General features: G+C 41.8%; 1 protein-coding gene across 10 annotated transcripts in view; it reads left to right on the top strand.

The window, feature by feature from the left end:
- RORA (RAR related orphan receptor A) overlaps positions 1 to 14,706 on the top strand; it is a 672,136-nt gene that overhangs the window by 10,760 nt on the left and 646,670 nt on the right. For 2 of the 10 annotated variants that reach the window (XM_054687761.1, XM_054687766.1), the window contains exon 1: positions 12,495 to 13,293. The exons of 4 other annotated variants lie outside the window; for them this stretch is intronic. The gene's annotated coding sequence lies outside the window, so the exon portion shown is untranslated. Of the gene's footprint in view, positions 1 to 12,493; positions 13,294 to 14,706 lie in introns of those variants that run through there. 4 more of the 10 variants (XM_054687798.1, XM_054687786.1, XM_054687753.1 and 1 more) reach the window with 3 other exon arrangements.

The following is a 14,706-nucleotide window of genomic DNA, read 5'->3' as shown; positions in this document are numbered from 1 at the left end:
CCATAGGCACCAGGGGTCTTGCAAAAACTGCCTTGCTCAAAGAGTTGGCTTAGAGCTCCCAGGGCGTGTCCATGGGTTACTGTCTGTGTAATGTCTGCTGAGTACCACTTTATGGTTTTTGTGTGGAAAGAGAGAGAGAGATCAGGTAAGCAGTCACTCCCTCCATTCCTTTGGAAGACAGGGTAGAAGGAGAAGATGAGTATTTCAGAAAAATGACAGGGTGTTTATCTGCCCAACACTGGGCTGGACTCAGTGGGCTGAGCACAGCCTAAATACTCACCAGCCAGCCTTGTAGTGTCCCAGGACACATCTTGATGAACAAGAAAAGGGGCCACATGGTGGTATCATCTTCCCTTTTCACTTTTTGCCTTCAACTCTTAGGTATGCCCTTGTTTTGAACTGATTTCTACTTTTTGTTTGTATTGCTACGATGAGAAGATGACAATAGATGTGATTTCTTTTGGGAAATATCAATTTATGAATTAACAATGTAGGGAACAATTATTGAATGCGTGTTTGGTGCTAAGAGTTGTACCAGAGGCTCTGTGTCTAGTGTTTCCACGCTGCATGATGATTGTGCAAGAGAAGCACTGCTGTTCCTATTTTTAGATGAGGAAACAGAGGCTCGGAGCTTCACCCAAAGCCACAGCAGTAGAGCCAGTGTTTCAACAAAGGGCTCTTCGACTCTAAAGATTATGTTATTTCCACTACACCACACTGCTTCCCCAATGAAAACCCAAATATACAAAAGATCTCCCTGATGCATTTAGTCTTTGTTTATAGACCATTAATTTCTCAGCTGAAATGCTAAAAATCTCAAAACTATGGTGCTAAGGAGCTATTGAAGATCAATCAGGTGTTTGCTTTATTTTCAATGGAAGCCAGCAGGAAAATAGAATACATGTATACAAACAAAATGTATATATTTTGTAGAAATTATATAAAATCACACACACACGTACAAGCATCCTGTAATATACCCTCTGGGATTAATCATGTGTGTGTATGTGTATTCTCCCTTGAATTCTTTATGTAACCTGTTTTTCATAACTATATTTTTTAGCAAAAGCATCTTCTGATGCTTAAAAGGTGATTCACCTTATACAGATGTCTCTTTAAAGTTCATGCCAGTTTTGTTTCAGGAAGCATCAAGCTTTCTGCACACCCTGTCAAATGCTCCAATTTAGGGAATTGCTCAATTGACCTCTCTTTTGTCAATAGGAAAACACCCTTTGTAAAGTGAGGCGCTAAAGCTGTTTTTGTGTGTGTTTCTTAATTTTAGGCCTGAGCATACCAGTATTCTTAAAGGAGAACACACTGTTTTTGTTTTTATTCTTCTGAACAAAGTACAAATCGAGAAAATCATTTCACTGATATGTGTGAGAATTAACTTCACATTTTTGAGGGAAGGAACAGATAAATTTCAAAATGTATCATGAACTCTAAGTCAGTATCTATGAATCTAATTCATTCTTTAAGTCAGCAACTATAAATCTAATATATTTTCAGTTATTCTTTTCATTAGAAATCACAAAATTTCCCATAGTACACATTAATTTATTCATCCCTATTGATGATGAATTTTTTGCAGTGTTTTTATTTTCCACCACAAGCAATACTGGAATAATAATTACAAATATCAGTTCTGCCATTTGTTCCTGGTCCCTTTTTGGTTACAGATCTCCTTCTTGCTGGGATTTCGATCGAGATTATGCTACCCCTATGGACTCCTTCCATCATCTTTTTAATTGCCCAGTACAGATATGTTGTGAACTGGGAGACTAGATGAGAAGGCTGGAGACAGTCTTCTCCAAGACAAGGGCACAGGGATATTGAGGGGAACCTGCAAATAGAGGGCCTATATGTAGAGGCCATGCGTTGTGTACCTTCACCCTTTTCTTACACTAGGAAGGCAAATACTATCCAACATTCATTCCTGAATTGTTTATGACATCAATTGGATGCATTCATTCATTCGTTCATTCAAAAAAATATGTAAGTTCTGTGTTAGCACTAAAGAATCAAAGATTGGACCTCAGCTTTTTGGTTCAGTGACTTTCTGCTTATCACCCAGCAAGGCATCAAAGGAAGCAGGGACTCCTTGCTCTTGTTTTTCTCCTTACTCTTGTTTTCGGTCCCTGGTGATATGTCCTTTTTCATCTTGTTCTAGAAAATCTGGGCCTCGGTTGGGAGTGCCTTTGGTTCTGATGGGCTTGTAAATTATTTCTGTTCTCAGTGAGTACTCCAAAGATCAGCAATTTGTACTGATCACTGTGATGTCTTTTTCACACTGACTTGTGTTACGCATAAGTTAGCACATGGTGTCCTATCTTCATTAAAAAGTGTTTTGAACTACTTGAGGGACTCTCCCGAGAGAAATGTGACCTCGGATGATTTTGAGATGTCCTGTTAACTTGTGAGTGGTGGGATCACTTTGATTTCCTGCCCTGTCCTCATCATGGACTTCAGGTTGTGAAAGATTTTTGTCATCTAACTTTTTAGTAATGATCATCTCTCAATCTTTGTTACCCACATGATGTATGGAAGTTACTGTCAAAATTTTAGCTGATATGCTTCCTTCTAAGATATTAGTTAGTTTGTGCTATTGTGGGGAAGACAAATAAACATTGTCTATCTGAATTTTAAAAATATTCCATTTAATTTTGCAGAACTCTTTAGTACTTGAAGTCCTAAGGATCAGCAGACTACAAGCAGAGGTCAAACTTGGCCCACTGGCTGTTTTTATAAAGAAAGTTTTACTGGCCCCATTAGTTTAGATATTGTCTATGGCTGATCCCAACCAAGAATTCGAACAGCAGAGCTGAGTAGTTGCCAAAGAGACTGTCGGACCTACAAAGACTAAGATATTTACTATCTGACAGAAAAAGGTCCCCCGTATCTGGTCTGGCCTAGAGGCAAGCTGGTCAGATGGGTGGGGTAGGGAAAAACCTCTTCAAAGGATAGGCTGTGTGGGGTTTGATTTTTGGGTAGTTGGGGGAACATGGAGATACAAGCTGCTAAAAGAAAAGGCGTGGGGTGGGGGGAAAGGGTCTCATAGAGCCTGTCAGTGTCCTCTCTTATGGGACGAAAGAGGAAGGCCTGGTATACTTTGAGGTAAGGAGCTCAGAGCTGTGACAGGATCTTTGGAGCAGAGGATATTGGGGGACTTCTTTCAAGTTCCTGCCTTAGCACCAGTGCACAAAGAGGTAGAAACATTGACAAAGCCAGACCTTGGGCCGTCCTGTCTTCTTCCTCACAGAATGTACTCCAGAGCCCCCCAGGGTGCCTCAGGGAAGCGACCAGATAAACAGCAGCTCTCGCCAACAGTGCAGGCTTGTAAACTTTTTTCCCTTCCTTTTTATGCCTGTGGTGATAAACATATGCTTTGAAGCATGAGATTTGATTATCCTGTCTTAGCGCTTATAAATACAAATGTGATTAATGGTCATAAAAAACAGGTTGACAGTGTAAGACTAATTCTCCACAGAGTAGTCCTGTGCTGCTCTCTGCTCATTTCTTGCAGAGGCCTGTGGAACAGTGGAAGGCCCTCCTGTCGCCCCTCCCCCCATTCCCTCCACCTGCTTTGGTTTTCCCCTCAGATTTCCCTGTCATCCCCTTGGAGGCGCTTCCTCCTTGATAATTAAAATTGGTGGATTTTCCCCTAGAGAGCTACCTGAGGTAAGTATCCGAGTCTCTTTGTCATGCCATTAATAGTCCGGAACTCTGCAGAAAGGCATTTGGCTGCCTTTTCCATTCCCCACTTGGGCCTGGCGGGCCGCCTGTACGTGTTGGGGAACAACACAACCCAAATCCGGACAATTTGTATTTTAGTAGTGACGGGGATATTCGCTCTCTCCCTCTGTCATTTCGCATTAAAGACCTGCCACTAATAAAACTAATTAATAACCACTGGCTCGGTGTGGAATAGTTGGACTTCTTAAACCTGGCAGGCTGCCACCGCTGCTTTTGAAAGAAGCACTTCATCTCTGTCACGGACAGGATGAATATTTCTCCCACTTCTAATTGGACAAAGTGCCTTTCAAACTCGCTGGCATTTCGGAGAGAGCAGATAAGTAGTTTGCGTGCTCTCTAGATACAATCACCTCTCAGAGCCAGTTCCCGAGAAGCGGCATAGAGGGCTCCGAACATTCTCTTCAGAGAGTCCTCGGACTTCACCTCTGACCTCTCACCCAAGAGAGAGGGAGCTTGGAGGGCAGGGGGTAGGCAGGCCCTGAGCTCCTCACACCCACAGTGTGAAGGAGTGATTCTTATATTTGGGGAGCAGCACAGTTTACTGGCAGAGGGGGAGGGAGATGACTAGTGAACGAGTCTGATTTCTGGAACTCTTTCCAGACCTGTGAATCAGAATCCGTAGAACCAGTGCCCTTCCCACCCGATTCTGATGATGCCCCGTGGGGGCTGAGAACCACAGGTAAGTCCTGGTCCAGAGTGGTTTCTACCCTTCACTCACTCATCAACACATCTTTTTATGTCAGCCACAAATTTGGGGTGCTGTGCTAGAAGATAGGAGGAAGGAGATGCTTGCAGTTTAGTCAAAGCCAGATCACATATGCCAATGAAAACACTAATGATACAAGTTCATGATTAAATTCAACCAACAGATTGTGCACTGCAGATAATTCATGGATGGGTAACCTCCACATTCTAGTTGGGGCTGACCACAGAGAAAACTTCAGTATGAGAAATGCTATGTGTTTGTGTTTTTCCTGGGGTGAAGGTTAACAATGCACATCAGAGTTGGGTGGTGAGGGATATATAGGAGCTTTTAGGGTCATGGAAATGGGTTCCAAGGGAAATGAGTGTGGTTGTACTGCACATCTCCAGGTATCCAAGGTGCTTGTGTGCTAAAAGATGAGAGAGAGTGTGTCTGCAGACCTCCCTGTGGTGTGGCCCTGGGGGCCTTGGTGAGGAGTTGAGACTACTAGACCTACTAGAGGAAGGCACAGATAAAGGTGGCCTGGAGCTAGCCAGGGGGTGAAGGTTAGGATTGAGTCCTGATGAAGGATGGAAACCAGTGTTTGTTTAGGTTTTTTCAGTTGTTGATCAGTGACATGAGGTTTTTCACTTAGTTGGGGAGGCTGAGGGAGAGATAAGTCAGCGAACAAACCCAAGGTTTCTAGTTTGGGGGATCAACAGGGCGACAGTGCCACTAGCCAAAGTATAGGAGCCATCCCAAGGCATTGCCTCTAGGGGAGAGGGAGGAAAACTACTCCAGCACCGAGCTGGCTTAGATGCAGTTTTGATGAGAACATTCTGGGCAGATTTCACTTCTTGATACTGGCGTGACCCCTGTGTCATTGGAGATCCTTCTGAGCTGATTGCCTAAATCCATCTCCTATCCCTTTTATTGAGCATTAATGCTTGCAGGGAAATAAGAAAAGGCCTGATCAACAGGTCTGGAGGCTAAATAGCATTTAGTTTGCTGTAAAAGACTCAGTGAAATCAGAGTATCGGCGATAATCACTTTATGTTCAGTCAGTGTGCTAAGGCTTCAAATCCCTGCAATAATAAAAAGGACCTGAGGGTTGTCTTTGCAGTTCATTTGTTTTAGGTAACATCTACGTGTTCCACACGTTTGCCTCTCCTGAGTTCCTGGGTAGAAGGAGCCAGGGAATGGGAATAACAGTCATTCTTTTGATTCAGTAAACATTTGTCCTGTCACTGACTACATGCCAAGCACTGTCCTAGGGGCTCAGGATACACAATAAATAAAGCAAAGTTACTTACTCCCAAGGAGCTCCTGTTATAGTCAGAGATGGATGTGTAAGTAGATAATTAAAACAGTGTTACGAGTACTGAGAAAGAATTATGTACCAGACCTATAGCTATCACAGAGCAGGAAGTAATACATTCTGAGAGGAAGGAGACTTCCCTAAGACTTGTCTAAGGCAGACACTGAGGGGCCTCCAGGGAAGACTTCCTGGAGGAGGTGATAGAACACAGGAAGCTTGGGAAGATGCTAACATTTTTCCAGACTGAGAAGGAGGTGAAGGGCAGTGTAGGCAAAGAACATTTAAACAGCATTTGTTTCTGTGGCATTTAGTGGATGAGGGCATTGTGCAGTGTTGGATGATGTAAAGAGACAGACAAGTAGTAAGAAACAGTTTGTATGTTTTGACGTGGAGAGTGGGAAAGATGGCACAAAACCAGCACATGCAGCAGAACGAGGTAACACACCAGGAGGAAGCAGGTGCAGGCTAGCATCAGATGTTCAGAAGTGTGTTTGGGAGTTCTGTGAAGGTGGGCTGTGGCTTTAGCAGGAGGTGGCTGTGTCAGGTCAGCCCCAGATGAGGAAGGGGATCGAGGCAGAGGGATGTGGGAGTACCTTCTCTTGAATTCTACGGAAGGACAGGTTTAGACAGGGCAAGTATGTCTGACATAATTTCAGGGAGAAGAGACAGGAAAAGGGAGATTTGGGGCTATTTACTATGCTCATTCACTCAGTTACAGATTTTTTAATTGAGCATTTACTTTGTGAAAGGCAGGACTAGGTGCTTTTAGCAGTGGCTTCTGTCCTCAAAACATTGCTATTTAAAAAGGAAACCAAATAATTAGAATAAATGGGGAAGGGAGGGGAGCATGTGCATGGTGCTTGCAAGGGAAAACAGGAAAAATGACTGATTTTCACAAGAGGGTGTAGTGGGGTGGCTGGAAGATCTTCAGCATTGTCTCCATCCATGAGCCACTTAGGAAACTTTTTTTTTTTAATGTGAAATTGTTTTGTACAAATGTTGTAAAGATAGCACAATGCTCTCTCTCCTCTCCTCACCTAGATCACCCAACAGTAACGTGCCCCATGGCATCCTCATGGTACAGTTATCAAAGTTAAGAAATTAACATTGGCATGATGCCACCACCCCAACAACAGGCCATATCCAGATGTCCCCATCTTTCAACCAGTGCCCTTTTTCTGTTCCAGGCTCCAACCCTGGATCCACTTTTGCTTGTAGTTGCCCTGTCTCCTTAGTCTCTCCTCCAGCCTGAGCTAGTTCCTTGATTTTTCCTTGTTCATCGTCTTTACTGTTGTGAAGAGCACTGGCTAGACACCTTGTAGAATGTCCCTCAGACTATGAGTTTTCTCGTGATTAAGTGGAGGCCAGGGATTTGGGGGACAATTGCAGAGGTGAGGTGCCCTTCTCAGCACATCCTATCTGTGGAACATGATACTAACTTTCCCTATTTCCAAGGCTGTGAGGCTCCATTCCTTAGTTAAGGTGCAGTCTGTCAGGCTTCTCCACTATGTAGTCACCATTTTCCCCTTTGAAATCAACAAATTCTTCTGGGAGACTCTTTAGGCTAGGCAAAGATCCCATTTCTCCTTAAACTTTCCCGTGGGCACTTTCAGTCCTGTGCTTTGGCTTACTCTAACTGCTTCCTCCTAGAATCAGCACTGCTGCTTCACAGTGCTGCTCTGTCTTCCATCTTTCTGCAGTCAGCTCCAGGGAATAAATGCACACTCCATAGATGTTCCCAGGCTGGTGGTGGCAGGTGGAAGGCATTGCTTTTATTTATGTCGGGAGAAAATGGTGCTTAGGGCTAGCAATTTGTCCAAATGCACATTTCCAAATGAGCATCTATATATCTTTGTTTTGCTTTGCTTTGGTGGAAACAGCATGGAACTGGAGGTAGGAGACATGCCTGTTTCTGACAGTCTTTAGCTGTGTGACCCCAGGCAAGAAACTTGAGTTCTCTGAGCCTTCATTTTCCTAAAGTGGATGGAGTTAGATTAGTCAATTTCTGGGCTGACTTTCAGCTCTAACATTCTGTGGTTCCATAGTGAGATTTCCCCCTGGGCGAGGACTCTAGCACTAATGAGGAAAACTGAGTTATAATGGAGTAAAGAAAACAGATCTGCAGAATGACTGGGTGTTAGATGACCTTGGAGTCTGATAATTGAAACATCTGATAAGGGTGGTTTGAAATGAGACTAATGAATGAGAAATAAATTGCTATTTTCTAGTCTAACAAAAAGATACACATCCAATTATACTGGATGGTTGTAAGGATGGACAAGCTGTTTATGCTTCAAGACCTTTACTCTCTGTAGCTTTTCATAAGATTAGATTGCTTTTGGTTACCCAATGTCAAATTTCCACGTGATACTGCCCTCTTCTTTTGGAGGTATACAGACCTCTCTTCCATATTAGATTCTGGTCAACATCTTAATCCCTATCATATAGCCTCACTCTTCAAAGTAAACATGGAAATGACATACTTTACCCATTTCTTAGCCAAAGCCAACCCTGGGCATATAAATTATTCCTTTGCTCTGTTAATGAAAATGTGTGTTCTTTGCTGATAGGCATGTCACTTAAAAAGTGGTAACAAAGTCTGAGTGATTTTAGAGCATGACTCTAATAAAATCTTTGATGTGGCATAAGGATTTCAGATTGTTAGATTTCCTCCCTTCTCCAGTCTTTTTCTGCTAATTGACTGTTTTTCACGTTAGTACTGCTTTGTGCCTTGTGAGTTTTTACCTTGGTTTAATTTATCATTTGAAATTCTTGCCTATACCATTTGCAATTTGTATCCTTTCAGAAGGATGAAAAGAGCTAAATGTTCTTCCAGAAGATGTCTTTTCAGGGGAGGGCTCTCTTTAAGTGGCCTGCTCTTCCTTCACTATCATGGCAAGACAAACTTACCATTACTAAGACGTGCTAGAATTTTAGCTGGTTGGAAACAGGTGAAATTTCATCACTGCCTTATTGTTCTTTTGCATCTTATTTAATTCTGGGACTAGTCTTATGCATCTGTAGGATGACTGGCTAGAGTTTGTGTGGGTTTTGTCTACGAAGGGGAGCAGTGAAAATAAGTACTGTGAATAGCATGTCCTACGTGCAGCCATAGGCATGTATAAGGTACAGATGTAAGATGGAGGAGGGAATTTTTAATCTTTTCTGGGAAAGTAGAATTCAGGAAAAGTTTATTTTGAAGTAGGTGTTGCCCAAATGGATTTGCAAGACAAATAAATTATCAGAAAGAAAACTAGAAGAAGCACAGAAACATTACAGCCATGGAACCATTAAAATTAATTAATTGGTCCACACAGATGACCTCATGACCTCGTAGGAATCTATGTACTTAAAGCATGCAGGATGTTGCATAGTTTAATTAGCCTCCTGTACAACATTCTCATAAACCTTTTTGGAAGGACATATTCTATGAATTCATAGAAGATATTCTACTTCTGAAATGAGAAAGAAGTGATAGGATAGATACTCAAATACTCATAGAACCCAATTGTACCAATACCTACATGGACATTCCCTTTCCTTGCCTTTACCTGTACCTTAAACCTTACCTACCTGGTATCTTCAATTGCTCTACACTTTTTTATTCTTACTACATTCTTAAAAATCACCTGGTAAACAGACACAGAGAACATAAAGATGGTCATTCAAGGGTCTATACTGATCTTCTTATTGAACTCTGGAGGCTCTTGCACATTTGAAAAACATCATTAAAACCCTTTAGTCAATCAATTTACCAAAGGTGTTATATTGAGCATTTACTGTAAGCCAGGTATTGTGCTGAATCACTGGTTGTCAAACTTTTTGGTCTCAGGACCCCTTTGTGCTTTTAAAAAAGATGGGGGACCTTCAAGAGCTTTTGTTTATGTGAATTGTATTTATTGATATTTGCCCTATTAGAACTGAAGATGGAAAAAAAAGTAAAATATATTTGTTTTAAAATAATAATGGGCCTCCCGGTGGCACAGCGGTTGAGCACTGGGTTGCGAAGCTGCCCCCAGCCTCTGCAGCGCCAGTTCGATCCCTGGCTGCTCCCGGCCACCAGAGGAGGGTGCCACATGGTGCGCAGACCTCTCCTGCCGCCTGCTGCTCCCCTCAGCAGTGTACCTCGGTCCTTCTGCCTGCTCTGCTCCCCGCTCTGGCTCTGGTGAATTCTCTCACCCTCCCGCGCTTCTGACTGTACCCAGTGCTTGTATAAATAAATAAATAAATCTTTAAAAATTAAATAAATAAATAAATCTTTAAAAAAAAAAAATAAAATAATAATAGGCCCATTGCACCCCAACATAAATAACATAATGTAATGGGAAAAAACTATTTTCCAAAACAAAACCACAAGAATGATGTTCTTTTTTATTTTTCCAAATAATTTCTTTTATGTCTGGCTTAATAGAAGACAGCTGGATTCTCAGTTCTGCTTCTGCATTCAGTATGTTACCCTATCACATGTCATGTAGCTTCTGGAAAACTCTACTTCTTGTGATAAAAATTATTGTAAAAATAGTTTTGACCTCGTTTGTTGCTTGAAAGAGGCTCAGGGACCACACTTGTGGGAACCGCTGTACTAAACGGTGCCCTTCTTCTCCATAGAGTGGAGATGCTATAACATGGAGATGACATGAAAGGAACCGGAGGAGGCAGGACTGAAGACTTCTGACCTCCAGTCTGTGTTGCTGTCCAAAAGATGACTCCACTGATAATGCATGTGAATGTGCTGCTTTAGGTTTGAATCCACATAAGAAAAAAAAGACTTCATGGCTTTAGATTTACTGTGTGCCAAAGGAAGAAGTATGTGGATGAGGGAAGGTCATGGAAAAACACAAAATAAGTATAGCAAAATATTTTCATCCCGTCAAAAGAACATTCCAAAAGGTGGTTGTCATTCTATACAGTTAGCTCTTCAAGGACTGTTATTGGTGTTACCTTTCTGTTTATCAGATGTGTCTACATAGCTTTTTTATTTGTCACATATATAGGCTTGTTTTCCATTTTAACTAATTCATAAATTGTATTTTCCCATTTCAGTTTTATGTGTGTACTAGTAAAGAAGTATCATCACTTATAGTTTCTTCATAGAGGATATCTTATCTTTAAGGAGCATTTTGGCATGACGATTGATTTTAGAGTTAAATTAAACAAAATATCAAAAAGGTTTTCCCGGGCCTCCCTGGTGGCACAGGGGTTAAGCACCGCGCTATGAAGCAATCTGCAGCCTCCACAGCACCAGTTCGATTCGCAGGCAGCCAGGAAGCAACCCACATGGCGCAGCAGACCATTCCTGTATCACCTGCTGCTCACCTCAGCAGTGTATTCCAGTCAGTCTTCCTGTTCTGTTCCCCACTCTGTCTCTGGTGGATCCTCTCCTCCTCCCCCCACCCACCCCTGCCCCGTATCTCTGGCCTATGCCCCAGCTCTTGGATGCATAAATAATTAAATCTTTAAAAAAAATTTAAAAAAAGGTTTTCCCATGATACTTTATTTTTTTTAAAGTTATTTATGCATGCAAGACCTGGGGTACAGGCCAGAGGTGTGGGGGGTAATTCACTAGAGACAGAGTGGGAAACAGAATAGGCAGATTGACCCAAGTACACAGCTGAGGGAAGCAGCGGGCGAGTCAGGAGAGATCTGCTGCGCCATGTGGGTTGCTTCCTGGCCTGCTGGGGATCAAATTTGTGCTGCAGAGGCTGTGGTTAGCTTCGTAGCTGTGGTTAGTGTCTTAACCCCTTGTGCCACAAGGGAGGCCCCTCCCATGATACTTTAGAAGGATTTGAATAGACATAATATAATCAGTATTCTCCAATATCCATGAATGAAATGGATATGAATAGTCCAGATAAAACTGATTATCTATATTCTTTAGCTCATAAAGTAGAATTTGATCACTTTTGGATCATATTTGGAAGTATTTAGGGCAGAGTATTTAAAATGGTTTAAAAGTTAACTAGGGAGGAAAGATAAAAGACTTAATTTCCTTGGACCTGAATAATTCAAGTTGAAAGCTTCTGTATTCAATTTTCCTTGACTTCTGTTGGTTGGTTTGGGATTTTTCTTGGCCTGGGATTGAATATTTTGCATCACTTTAGGAAAGTCAGGATCTAGCTTTTGAAGTAATAACCCAGATTTATAACTGAATGGATTTAGAATCAAAGAATTTTGAAAAACACACATTAGGTTTTTTGCTCTTTTTTTTTTTTTTAAATACCATTAACAGAGGACCAGAATATTCTAAATACACTTTCCAGTGGAGCTCTTAGAAATATTTCTTAACGCTAAGAATGAAAGGCAAAGAAGATGTTTTTCCTTCCAAGTTTTTTTTCTTCACTTTCTCCTTTTTTGCCTTAAAATATTTTTTTGTTTACCCCTCAGATTTGCAATGTTCAAATGGCCATTAAAATGTAAAAACAGTGATGTAATGGAAACTGGGTCTTGGTGCTGACTGTATTTTTTTTTTTTTTTTTGGTGCTGACTGTATTTTCACATACTTGTGGACATGTGTGCAACCACAAATTAGTCTTTGGTTCAATTATTTGTAGCTATCATACAGTAATTTATAAAGATCCCATTTCAAAACAAAATCTGGAGTGTGAAGACCACACAAATTACATATTCAAAGATGTAGGGTAAAAACCCAAGCCCATTAGTACTTTTAAAAGCAGATTTCTGGAAACACAGGTCCCCACGTACCTGCTTTTCTTTTTTTCTTTTTTTTAGGACTCAAGTTCCTCATTTTTTAAAATATTTTATTTTATATAATTCTTACATTATTTTTCATTTTTGCACAATGTATGCATTTCTAATTGCATTTTCCTCGAAGTCCTGTTGTGCTCACTTGAATTCTTTAACCTCCGCCTGGTGTGGTGAATTCTCCTCTTCTGGAAGGAGCATTATTTATGAATGCTGAAATGTTCTAAACCTCAACATCGGAGTTCCTTCTGTCATCTCACAGAAGGCCCGTTTTATTTCACTGAATGACTGTGTGGGGATTATTTCTGCAGGGTCTTTTTGATTTCTGACCACTAACATCCGTCCACGGCTGACCAGCCCTGTTCTCTTCTTGCCAAACCCTCCCCCCCGTGGAACATTCATTTAAAAAATGGGGGTGACGAATATTCCAGAGGCCTAGACAAATTAATTGAAGGCCAAGACATACAAAGCATGAACATTCATATCAGCATTATTATACGTTTTTGATTGTGTGGAATGCCAGTAACAATATTAACAGTGGTCATTTTTCTTAAATGTTTATTGTGTGCCAGGCCTAGTGTTGTCCACTTTATAGTACACATATTCTTTGCTTTTGAAAGTTGACAGAATGCCATCCACTTTTACAAAAGACCTACGTTAGCACCTATTTTCGCCAACCTAGAGACTCAAATAGGAGGCTTGCTTTTACGACAGAAGTCCCAAATCAAAGCGGCGTTTTGCGTCAGTTGGTTTACGGCAGCCGCTTAAAGACCTCGTGCTGGAGCCGCGAGAGCCGCTTCCTCACGCGTCTTCCCGGGGGCTACTTCGTGTGGGCTGTGTATGTATTAATTTTTTTCCGCTTTTCCTTTACGTTAGAGTTGTTTTTAAGTATTTAGTTGGCTATTTTGGGGGTCAGGAATACTCACAAAATTTCCGTGTAAAACGAGCGGCCTTCGCTAGTGCTTCGCGCTCGTTTGGCTTCCGGGACGGTTTCCTGGGAACGCGCCCGATATGGGGGAGGGGCGGGACGCGCGTTTTCGCGTTTAGTTATGAATTGCACAACTCTGTGAGGGAAATACTAGTATTTTCCCATTTTACAGAAGACTAGGCATTGGCTTGCCTAAGGACATGCTACAGAGTAGCAAAATTTTAAGTAGTTGATGAAAACACTTCATTGTCACAGACTGGCTTGCTTAAACGCCCTGATGTCTGAGGTATCAGAAAATAGAACTTTCTGAAAACTGCAGCGCCACTCCATTCGGGAGACGAAGTGTTCATTTTGTGCCACGGGAATCTGAATCTGAGCACCCCCCCCCGACCCCCCACAGTCAGCAGGGCTCATTATTATCTGAGCAGCCGCAGCGCCCCGCCAGCGCACTGCCCACAAGAGGAGGGTGTAAGGCCTCCAGATCCGAGTGCTTGGTGGCATTTAATGAGAGAACTAGATGTAGCTGACCTGGGAATATATGCAACATGTGTTACGTGATAAAAGTTGGGGAGCTGGAGGGGGGGAGAGAGTGACAGACATATTATGACCACTTATGACCTATACATACCAAGCTGGTGATATTGGTGATCTCTCGAAGGCACGAGCCTAGGATTAAAATGAGAGCAGAAGACACTTGATAGATACATACGTATATGTGTATATATACACGCACATATACATGTGGCTGGGTGGATGGATATATATGTGCCCTTATTGTTTCACTTCTACAGTGATCCTATTTTAGTGTGTAATTTTAAAAAATTAAAGAAAAAGACAAACCTGACTCAGCAGAAAACATGGGTGTGAGCTTTAGGTTAGTGGCTTAATGACCTGGGAAACTCCTAAATTCTGTGAGCCTCAGTTTCCCCATCTTAAAATGGGAGAATGAGACAAATTATTTCCTGAGTCTCTCAGGCCCTCCTGTTTTTGGGAAATTTTGGGAGGTTGCCAGATGGCTGGGCATGTGTGCTCACATGCCCTGGGCAGAGTTCCCCCAGAGCCCACGTGCTCACACCTGAGTACACAGCCCTCTAGGTGTCTTTAGTTAGAAGTGCCCCCGGGGCTACCTATAGCCTCAGATGGATGAGCTCTATGCTCTTCATGGGGTGGGTCTTGTTTCCAGTCAGTCATAGAATAGTTGCAGAGCTTTTTCTTCCCCACTAATATTTTGATGTCTGGAGACATTTTATTTTTAAATTTTTTTTTTAATTTTAATTTTTTTAATTTAATTTAATTTAATACATGCAAAAACCAGGATACAGG

Source organism: Talpa occidentalis, unplaced genomic scaffold (genome assembly GCF_014898055.3).
Source record: "Talpa occidentalis isolate TD23 unplaced genomic scaffold, MPIMG_talOcc4v2.1 talOcc4.11, whole genome shotgun sequence".
Classification (NCBI taxonomy): domain Eukaryota; kingdom Metazoa; phylum Chordata; class Mammalia; order Eulipotyphla; family Talpidae; genus Talpa; species Talpa occidentalis.
This window is presented reverse-complemented; position numbering and strand designations above follow the sequence as displayed.